The sequence below is a fragment of the Diceros bicornis genome, assembly GCF_020826845.1.
Source record: "Diceros bicornis minor isolate mBicDic1 chromosome 3 unlocalized genomic scaffold, mDicBic1.mat.cur SUPER_3_unloc_1, whole genome shotgun sequence".
Classification (NCBI taxonomy): Eukaryota; Metazoa; Chordata; class Mammalia; order Perissodactyla; family Rhinocerotidae; genus Diceros; species Diceros bicornis.
The window spans coordinates 440,633-449,285 of NW_026690897.1; the positions used below are offsets into that span (position 1 = coordinate 440,633).

General features: G+C 36.9%; 1 pseudogene; it reads left to right on the top strand.

Moving 5' to 3' along the window:
- Window positions 1-325: 325 nt before the first annotated feature.
- LOC131401977 (small ribosomal subunit protein eS6-like) lies at window positions 326-1,070 on the top strand (annotated as a pseudogene).
- The last annotated feature ends 7,583 nt before the right edge of the window (window positions 1,071-8,653 follow it).

The window sequence follows — 8,653 nt, forward strand, 5'->3', positions numbered from 1 at the left end:
AAGTTTTTTGTTGTTTGACTAGTCCATCTGGTTAGACAGGATAGTGCAAAAAATTTGAAAATACTTTGGGAGTTGTCTTTTTAAATGATATTTGTTTTTATCTATTGCTTTGCTAAATTCCTACTGGCCTGGCAAAGAAGGGAAACAGAGGGAACACACAAGCAAAAATGAAGGGCACAAATGAATGAATAAATAATTGAGAGAGAAGGGATAGCTTCTCCTTAGAGAAAAATTCCAACTAATATATATAGAGGAATGAGGAAAATTGAAAGTCTACATTAGCCTCTTTTTTTGTGGTGCCTCGGAGGTAGTCGGCTGCTTCAGGATGAAGCTGAACATCTCTTTCCCGGTCACTGGCTGCCAGAAACTCATGGAAGTGGACGATGAATGCCAACTTTGTACATTTTGTGAGAAGCGTATGGCCACAGAAGTTGCTGCTGACGCTCTGGGTGAAGAGTGGAAGGGTTATGTGGTCCGAATCAGTGGTGGGAATGACAAGCAGGGTTTCCCCATCAAGCAGGGTGTCTTGACCCATGGCCGTGTCTGCCTGCTATTGAGTGAGGGGCATTCCTGTTACAGACGGAGGAGGACTGGAGAAAGAAAGCACAAATCTGTTGGGGGTTGCATTGTTGTTGCCAATCTGAGTGTTCTCAACTTGTTCATTGTGAAAAAAGGGGAGAAGGATATTTCTGGACTCGCTGATACTACTGTGACTCGTCGTGTGGGGCTCAAAAGAGCTAGCAGAATCTGCAAACTTTTCAATCTCTCTAAAGAGGATGATGTCCGCTAGAATGTTGTGAGAAAGCCCCTAGACAAAGAAGGTAAGAACCTAGGACCAAAGCACCCAAGATTCAGCATCTTGTTCCTCCACGTGTCCTGCAACACAAACGGCGGCCTATTGCTCTGAAGAAACAGTGTACTAAGAAAAACAAGGAAGAGGCTGCAGAATATGCTGAACTTTTGGCCAAGAGAGTGAAGGAGGCCAAAGAAAAACACCAGGAACAGATTGCCAAGAGACGGGGGCTGTCCTGAGAGCTTCTACCTCTAAGTCTGAGTCCAGTCAAAAATGAAATTTTCTAAGAGTAACAAGATCAGATATCCAAAAAAAAAAAAAAAAAAGAAGAAGAAAGAAAATCTTCGTTAGACAAACACCATATTGATAATTATCAGAGGCAAAATATATTGAAGGATGCTAAAATTAGTGGGTAAAAGTTTGAGGAGAAGCAGGATATTTGCATAGTCTCAGTATTTCCCCTAAGATATTTATTAATGACAAGGGAAGGGGAATAATTACATGGAGAAACTTGGCAGAGACCACCATGTCTCCTGACTTTATGCTCTGAGAAGGGCACAGTGCCATTTCTGTGGTGTTCTTGCCAAAAATGCATAACCTTCATCTAAACATGAGAAAGCATCAGACAAACCCAAATCGAGGGATATATGACAAAATAACTCCACCAGTATCTCTGCCAAAGTGTCAAGGTCACGAAAGAGAGAGAAAGACCAAGGAACTATCTCAGATTGAAGGAGACTAAGGAGACTTGACAACTAAATGCAATGTGGGATCCTGGATTAGATCCTGCATCAGAAAATGGACCTTAGTGGAAAAATGTTAAAGTCTGTAGTTTAGTCACTAGTATTGTACCAACATTAATTTCCTGATTTTGATAACTGTACTGTGGTATGTAAAATGTTAACATTAGAGGAAGCTGGATGAAAGGTATATGGAAACTACTATTTTTGCAACTTTTCTGTAATTCTGAAATTATTTCAAATTTGAAAAGTCAAGAGGGCATTTATAGCAGTTCCCTAAATAACTCTGCATAGATGGTGGGAAAAAAAGATTTCGATGGCCTTGAAATATCTGGATAATATATCTTTCCAACTCAGTCCAATAACTCTTTACCTGGGCATATACAGTTTGAGAACTTTACCTCTTTTAAACGCATAGAAGATCATAGCCTTTTTCTATATGAAATACTCTATTTTTTCCTCATATGACATAGGCACTCAAAAAATATTTGTATAAAATGGAAATAATGATTGCTGTCCTGCTTTTCCCTGCTGAACTTACAGTGTGGTTATAAAGTGTAAAAAAGATAAAGGAAGTGGAAAGTATTTTGCAAGTTGTAAGCATTGTACCGGTGTAAGGTGTTATTTTGATTATTGATGGAAAATTGTCTAAGGTATTTTTGTAATTTATATATACATCGAATCAGTTTCTCCTCTTACTTTCTCTTTACTCTAATCATATTTCCACATGTTTACCAGGCTTAAAATTTCAAAATTGCCCTTGAAAATAAGGACTGAAGGAGAGGGGATGGGTGTCAGTTACCAAAACTCCGGCTAGTCATCTTAAAACATGCCCTTCACCTTTGTCCTTCGCTTTTATTCTCTTCTATGCCGTAAGAAATTATAGACAAAAAAAGGAAAAAATTTAGAGCAGGGTAGGGCCCTAGAGTAATCTAACTCAGTTCTCTTAAACATACCTGATTATAAGAATCACATAGTGAGGTCATTTCGAATATGAATTCCTGGAACCCTGCAATCATAATCTATGGGAGGGAGCCTAGAATCTGTATTTCAAAAATGAGTTTCAGCTGATTATTATTGACAAGCAAATTTAAAAGCACTGTCATTTTATAGATAAAGAAATCGAGACAAAATGACCAAATTTATTTAAAAAATAGCATACACTATCTGGTAGATATTAATTTCTGGAATATAGTCTAGAATAGGAAACAATTTTGTAAACAACTCTAGTACATACTTCACTAGGGGACCAAACAAAGCTGAATGCAACTAATTCTTCCTTGGGAGGAAGAGGATCAGGAAAGCCACCAGAGACTTTTGTAATACTGCACCTGCTGGATAGACAGCAGAGGGTGAATATTCCAAGAAGAAAGGACAATATGCAGAGACACATACATGTGCATGGCATTCTCAGGGACTGGGAGTGGTCCAGTGGCCTGGACTGTGGTATGCAGTGGTGTGATGGTGAAAGCTCAAAGAAGAAAGGCAGGCTGGGGCCAGAATTTGAAAGCCGGGAAGACTTTGCTAAAAGGTTTGTTCTTATATATCACCAGAAGCACAGGCAACAAAAGCAAAAATAGATAAGTGAGACTGCATCAAACTGAAAAGTTTCTGTGCAGCAAAGGACACCATCAACAGAATGAAGAGGCAACCTACAGAATGGGAGAAAATATTTGCAAACCAGTTATCCAATAATGGGTTAATATCTAAAATATATAAGAAGCTCATAAAACTCAATAGCCGAAAAACTAACAACCAATTAAAAAGTGGGCTAAAAACTTGAATAGACATTTCTTCAAAGACATACAGGGGTCTGCCCGGTGGCGCAGCGGTTAAGTGTGCGTGCTCCGCTTCGGCGGCCCGAGGGTTTGCAGGTTTGGATCCTGGTAGCGCACCGACGCACAGCTTGTCAAGCCATGCTGTGGTGGTGTCCCATATAAAGTAGAGGAAGATGGACACAGATGTTATCCCAGGGCCAATCTTCCTCGGCAAAAAGAGGAGGGTTGGCATCCGATGTTAGGGTGCCATCCGATCAGGGCTGATCTTCCTCACACAAAAAAAGACATACAAATGGCCAACAGGTATACGAAAAATGCTCAACATCACTAATTATCAGGGAGATGCAAATCAAAACCACAATGAGATATGACCTCACACCTGTTAGGATGTCCATTGTCAAAAAAAACAGAAAATAACAAGTGTTGGTAAGGATGTTGAAAAATTGGAACACTTGTGCACTGTTGATGGTAATTAAAATGGTGCAGCCACTACAGAAAACAGTATGAGGTTCCTCAAAAAATTGAAAATAGAACTACCATATGATCCAGCCATCCTACTTTTGGATATTTATTTAAAAGAATTGAAAACAGAATCTCAAAGATACTTTGCGTTCCCATGTTCATTGCAGCATTATTTACAATAGGCAAGAGGTGGAAACAACTTACATGTTCATTAACAGATGAATGAATAAAGAGAATGTGGTACATACATACAATGGAATATTATTCAGCCTTAAAAAAGAAGAGAATGCTATCATATGCTACGATATGGATGAACCTTGAGGACATTATGCTAAGTGAAATAAGTCAGTCACAGAAGGACAAATACTGCCTGATTCCACTTGTATAAGGTATCTAAAGTAGTCAAACTCATAGAAACAGAAAGTAAAATGGTGGTTGCCAAGGGCTGATGGGGGGTGGGCTGGAAGTGGGGAGTTGCTGTTCAATCCTGTATTTTCTATTTCCATTTAAATCATAACAATTAGCTAGTTTCTTGAAGTTGAATTCTCAGAATAATCTTGGACCTCTCCCTCAAGATTTTCCTTTTCTTCCTTTGTGCCTTCCTTCTTTCTCTCCTTGTTTCCTTCCTTTCCATAGTTATTTGCCAGGCGCTGTATTAGTCATTGATAGTACTAGTGAAAAAGCAGATGCAGCCCCCATTCCTCACGGAGCTTATAATGTAGTGGGGAATACAGATAATAAACATAATAAATGAATAAAATAATTACAGTTTGTGAGAGGTGCCATAAAGAAAATGTATAGGGTGATATGATAGAAATTTGCTAAGGTAAAGGAGCTGGAGGAGCCTAATTCAGGTAGGCCTCCTGAAACTGAGTCTTGAAGGATGAGAAAGCCAATGTCAAATGCTGCCAAAACATGAGCAATTATAAACATGAAAACTTTTTGTTCTGAAACAATCACTGTTAAGAGAAGGAAAAGATAAACCTACAGACTGAGAGAAAATATTTAGAAGTCTCATTTCTGACAAAAGACTTCATATTCATTGCATGTTCATTGCAGCATTATTTGCAGTGGCCAAGACATGGAAACAACCTAAGTGTCCACTGATGGATGAATGGATAAAGAAAATGTGGTGTATATATACACTGAAATATTATTCAGCCATAAAAAGGAATGAAATCTTGCCATTTATGACAACATGGATGGACCTTGAGGGCATTATGCTAAGTGAAATGTCAGACAGAGAAAGACAAATACTGTAGGATTTCACTTACATGTGGGATCTAAAACAAACAAACAAAAAAAACAAGCTCATGCCTACAGAGAACAGATTGCTGGTTGCCAAAGTTGAGGGGTGGGGAGGTGGGCAAAGTGAGTGAAGGAGATCAAAAGGTACAAATTTCCAGTTATAAAATAAATAAGTAGTGGGGATGTAATGTACAGCATAATAACTATAGTTAATACTGTACCGCATAGTTGAAAGTTGCTAAGAGAGTAAATCTTCAAAGTTCTCATCACAAGAAAAAATTTTCTAACTATGCATGGTGACAGATGTTAACTAGACTTATTGTGGTGATCATTTCCCAATATATACAAATAGCAAATCATTATTTTATACACCTGAAACTAATATAATGTTATATATCAATTATACCTCAATAAAATAAGACTTTTATTCAGAATGTAAAGAATTCACAAAATTCAACAAGAAATAACTCAAAAGACAGAAACATAAGTTTTGAACTGACACTTTACTCAAAAAGACATATTGATGGTAAATAAGCATATGAAAAGATGCCAATACTCATGATGGAAACACAAAGTAAAGTCACAATGAAACACCCCTATACGTCTATTAGAAGGTAAAAAAAAAAATCCTGACACTACCAAGTGTTGACAAAGATGTGGAACAACTGGAATCCTCGTGCTTTGCTGATAAGACTATAAAACAGTATGGCCACTTTGAAAAACTGTTTAATAGTTTTTTTAACAAACAAATTTAAACATATACAGTGCTTATATGTTTACTTATTCTTATATGGGAGTAGCAGTCTTACTCCCAAATATTTACCCAAGAGAACTAAAAACTTATGTGCACACAAAAATCTGTACACGCATGTTTATTTCGGCTTTATTTTTAATTGTTAAAACTTGGAAACAACTCCAATGTGAATAAATGAATCAACAGTTTGTGGTATATCTATACACTGGAATACTACTTAGCAACACAAGGGAGAAAGTAACCCTGATGGATTCATGCAACAACATGTGTGAATCTCAAAGGTATTTTGTTAAGTGAAAGAAGCTAGAACCCAAAGGCATCATATTGTATGACTCCATTTATATGACATTCTGGGAAAGGCGAAACTATTGAGATAGAAGACAAATCTGAGGTTGCCAGGAGTGGGGTGTGGGGAGGGGTTGATCACAAAGAGGCAGCAAGCAGGAATTTTTGGGGTGATGAAACTTTTTGGATCATGACTGTGATGGTATACACAGTTCTATGCATTTGTCAAAATCCATAGAAATATACATCACAAAGAGTGAATTATGTAAATTTAAAACATGTAAAGTGTTATTATTGATTTCTAGTTTAATTCCATTGTGGTCTGAAAGCAGGCATTGTATGATTTCTATTTTTTTAAATTTGTTGAGGTGTTTTATGTCTCAGGATGTGGTCTATCTTGGTGAATGCTCCATGCAAGCTTGAGAAGAAAGTGTGATCTGCTATCATTGGATGAAGTGCTCTATAGATGTCAATTATATCTAGTTGATTGATGATGCTGTTGAGTTCAACTGTGTCCTTACTGATTTTCTGCCTGCTAGATCTGTCCATTTCTGAGAGAGGGGTGTTGAAGTCGCCAAATATGATAGTGGATTTGTCTATTTCTGCTTATAGTTCTATCAGTGTTTGCCTGACATAGTTTGACACTCTGTTGTTAGGCACATGCACGTTCACAATTGTTATGTTTTCTTTGAGAATTGACCCCTTTATCATTATATAATGCTTTTATTTATCTCTGATAACTTTCCTTACTTTAAAGTCTGCTCTGTCTGAGATTACTATAGCTACTGTTGCTTTGTTTTGATTATTGTTAGCATGGTATATTTCTCTCTGCCCATTTGCTTTTAATCTATATGTGTCTTTGTATTGAAAGTGGGTTTCTGGTAGACAACATATAGTTAGGTCATGTTTTTTGATCCCTTCTGACGTTCTCTGTTTTTTAAGTGGTACATTTAGATCATTGACATTTAAAGTGTTTTTTGATATAGTTGACATATACTTACTATATTCATTACTGTTTTCTATTTGTCTCTCTTGTGTGTTGGTTTTTTTTGTTTGTAAGGAGGACTAGCCCTGAGCTAACATCCGATGCCAATCCTCCTCTTTTTTCTTGAGGAAGACTGGCCCTGGGCTAACATCCGTGCCCATCCTCTTCTACTTTATACGGGACGCCGCCACAGCATGGCTTAGCAAGCGGTGCGTTGGTGCGCACCTGGGATCCGAACCTGCGAACCCCAAGCTGCCACAGCAGAGCACGCACAGTTAACCACTGCGCCACTGGGCCGGCCCCTGTTTCTTTTGTTTTTTTGTTCCTGTTTTTGTCTTCCACTCTTTTTCTGCCTTTTATGGTTTTAATTGAGCATTTTGTATGATTCCATTTTCTCTCCTTTCTTAGCATATCAGTTACAGTTTTTTAAAACTTTTTTAGTGGTTACCCTAGAGTGCAATATATATTTACAACTAATCCAAGTCCATTTTCAAATAACACTATACTACTTCCTGGGTAGCATAAGTATTTTATAATAACAAAATAATCCTAATTCCTTACTCCCATCCCTTGTATCATTGCTGTTATTCATTTCACTTATATGTAAGCACACATAAGCATACATATTCATAAGCGTACATAATCAAATACATTGTTATTTTAAACAAACTGTTATCTGTTAGATAGATTAAGAATAAGAAAAATAAGAGTTTTTGGTTTACTTTCACTTATTCCTTCTTCAACTCTCATCCTTTCTTTATGTAGATCTGAATTTCTGACCTATATTATTTTCCTTCTCTCTAAAGAACCTCTTTTAACATTTCTTGCAGAGCAGGTCTATTGGCAACATAGTCCCTCAATTTTTGTTTGCCTGAGAAAGTCTTTATTTCTCCTTCACTTTTGAAGAATAATTTCATAGAGTATAGAATTCTAGGTTGGTGGGTTTTTTTCTCTGAACACTTTAAATATTTTACTCAACTTTCTACTTGCTTGCATGGTTTCTGAGAAGTTAGATGTAATTCTCATCTTTTTTCCTCTATAGGTAAGATGTTTTTATATTCTGGCTACTTTCAGGATTTTTTCTTTATTTTTGGTTATAATTTGAAGATATACCTAAGTGTAATTTTTGGGGGCTTTTATCTTGCTCAGTATTCTTTGAGCTTCCTGGATCTGTGGTTTGGTGTCTGACATTAATTTGGGAAAATTCTTGGTCATTATCTTTTCAAATATTTCTTCTGTTCCTTTCTCTCTTTTTTCTCCTTCTGGTAATCCCATTACACATATGTTACATCTTTTGTAGTTGTCCCACAGTCCTTGGATATTCTGTTCTTTTTTTTTTTTTCAGTCTTTGTTCTTTTTGCTCTACAGTTTTCAAGGATTCTATTGATATATCCTCTAGCTCAGAGATTCTTTCCTCAGCCATGTCTGGCCTACTAATAAGCTCCTCAAAGCCATTCTTTGTTTCTGTTACAGTGATTTTTATTGCTAGCATTTCTTTCTGAATCTTTCTTAGGGTTTCCATCTCTCTGCTTACATTACCCATCTGTTCTTGCATGCTGTTTATTTTATCCATTAGAGCTCTTAGCATATTAATCACAGTTGTTTTAA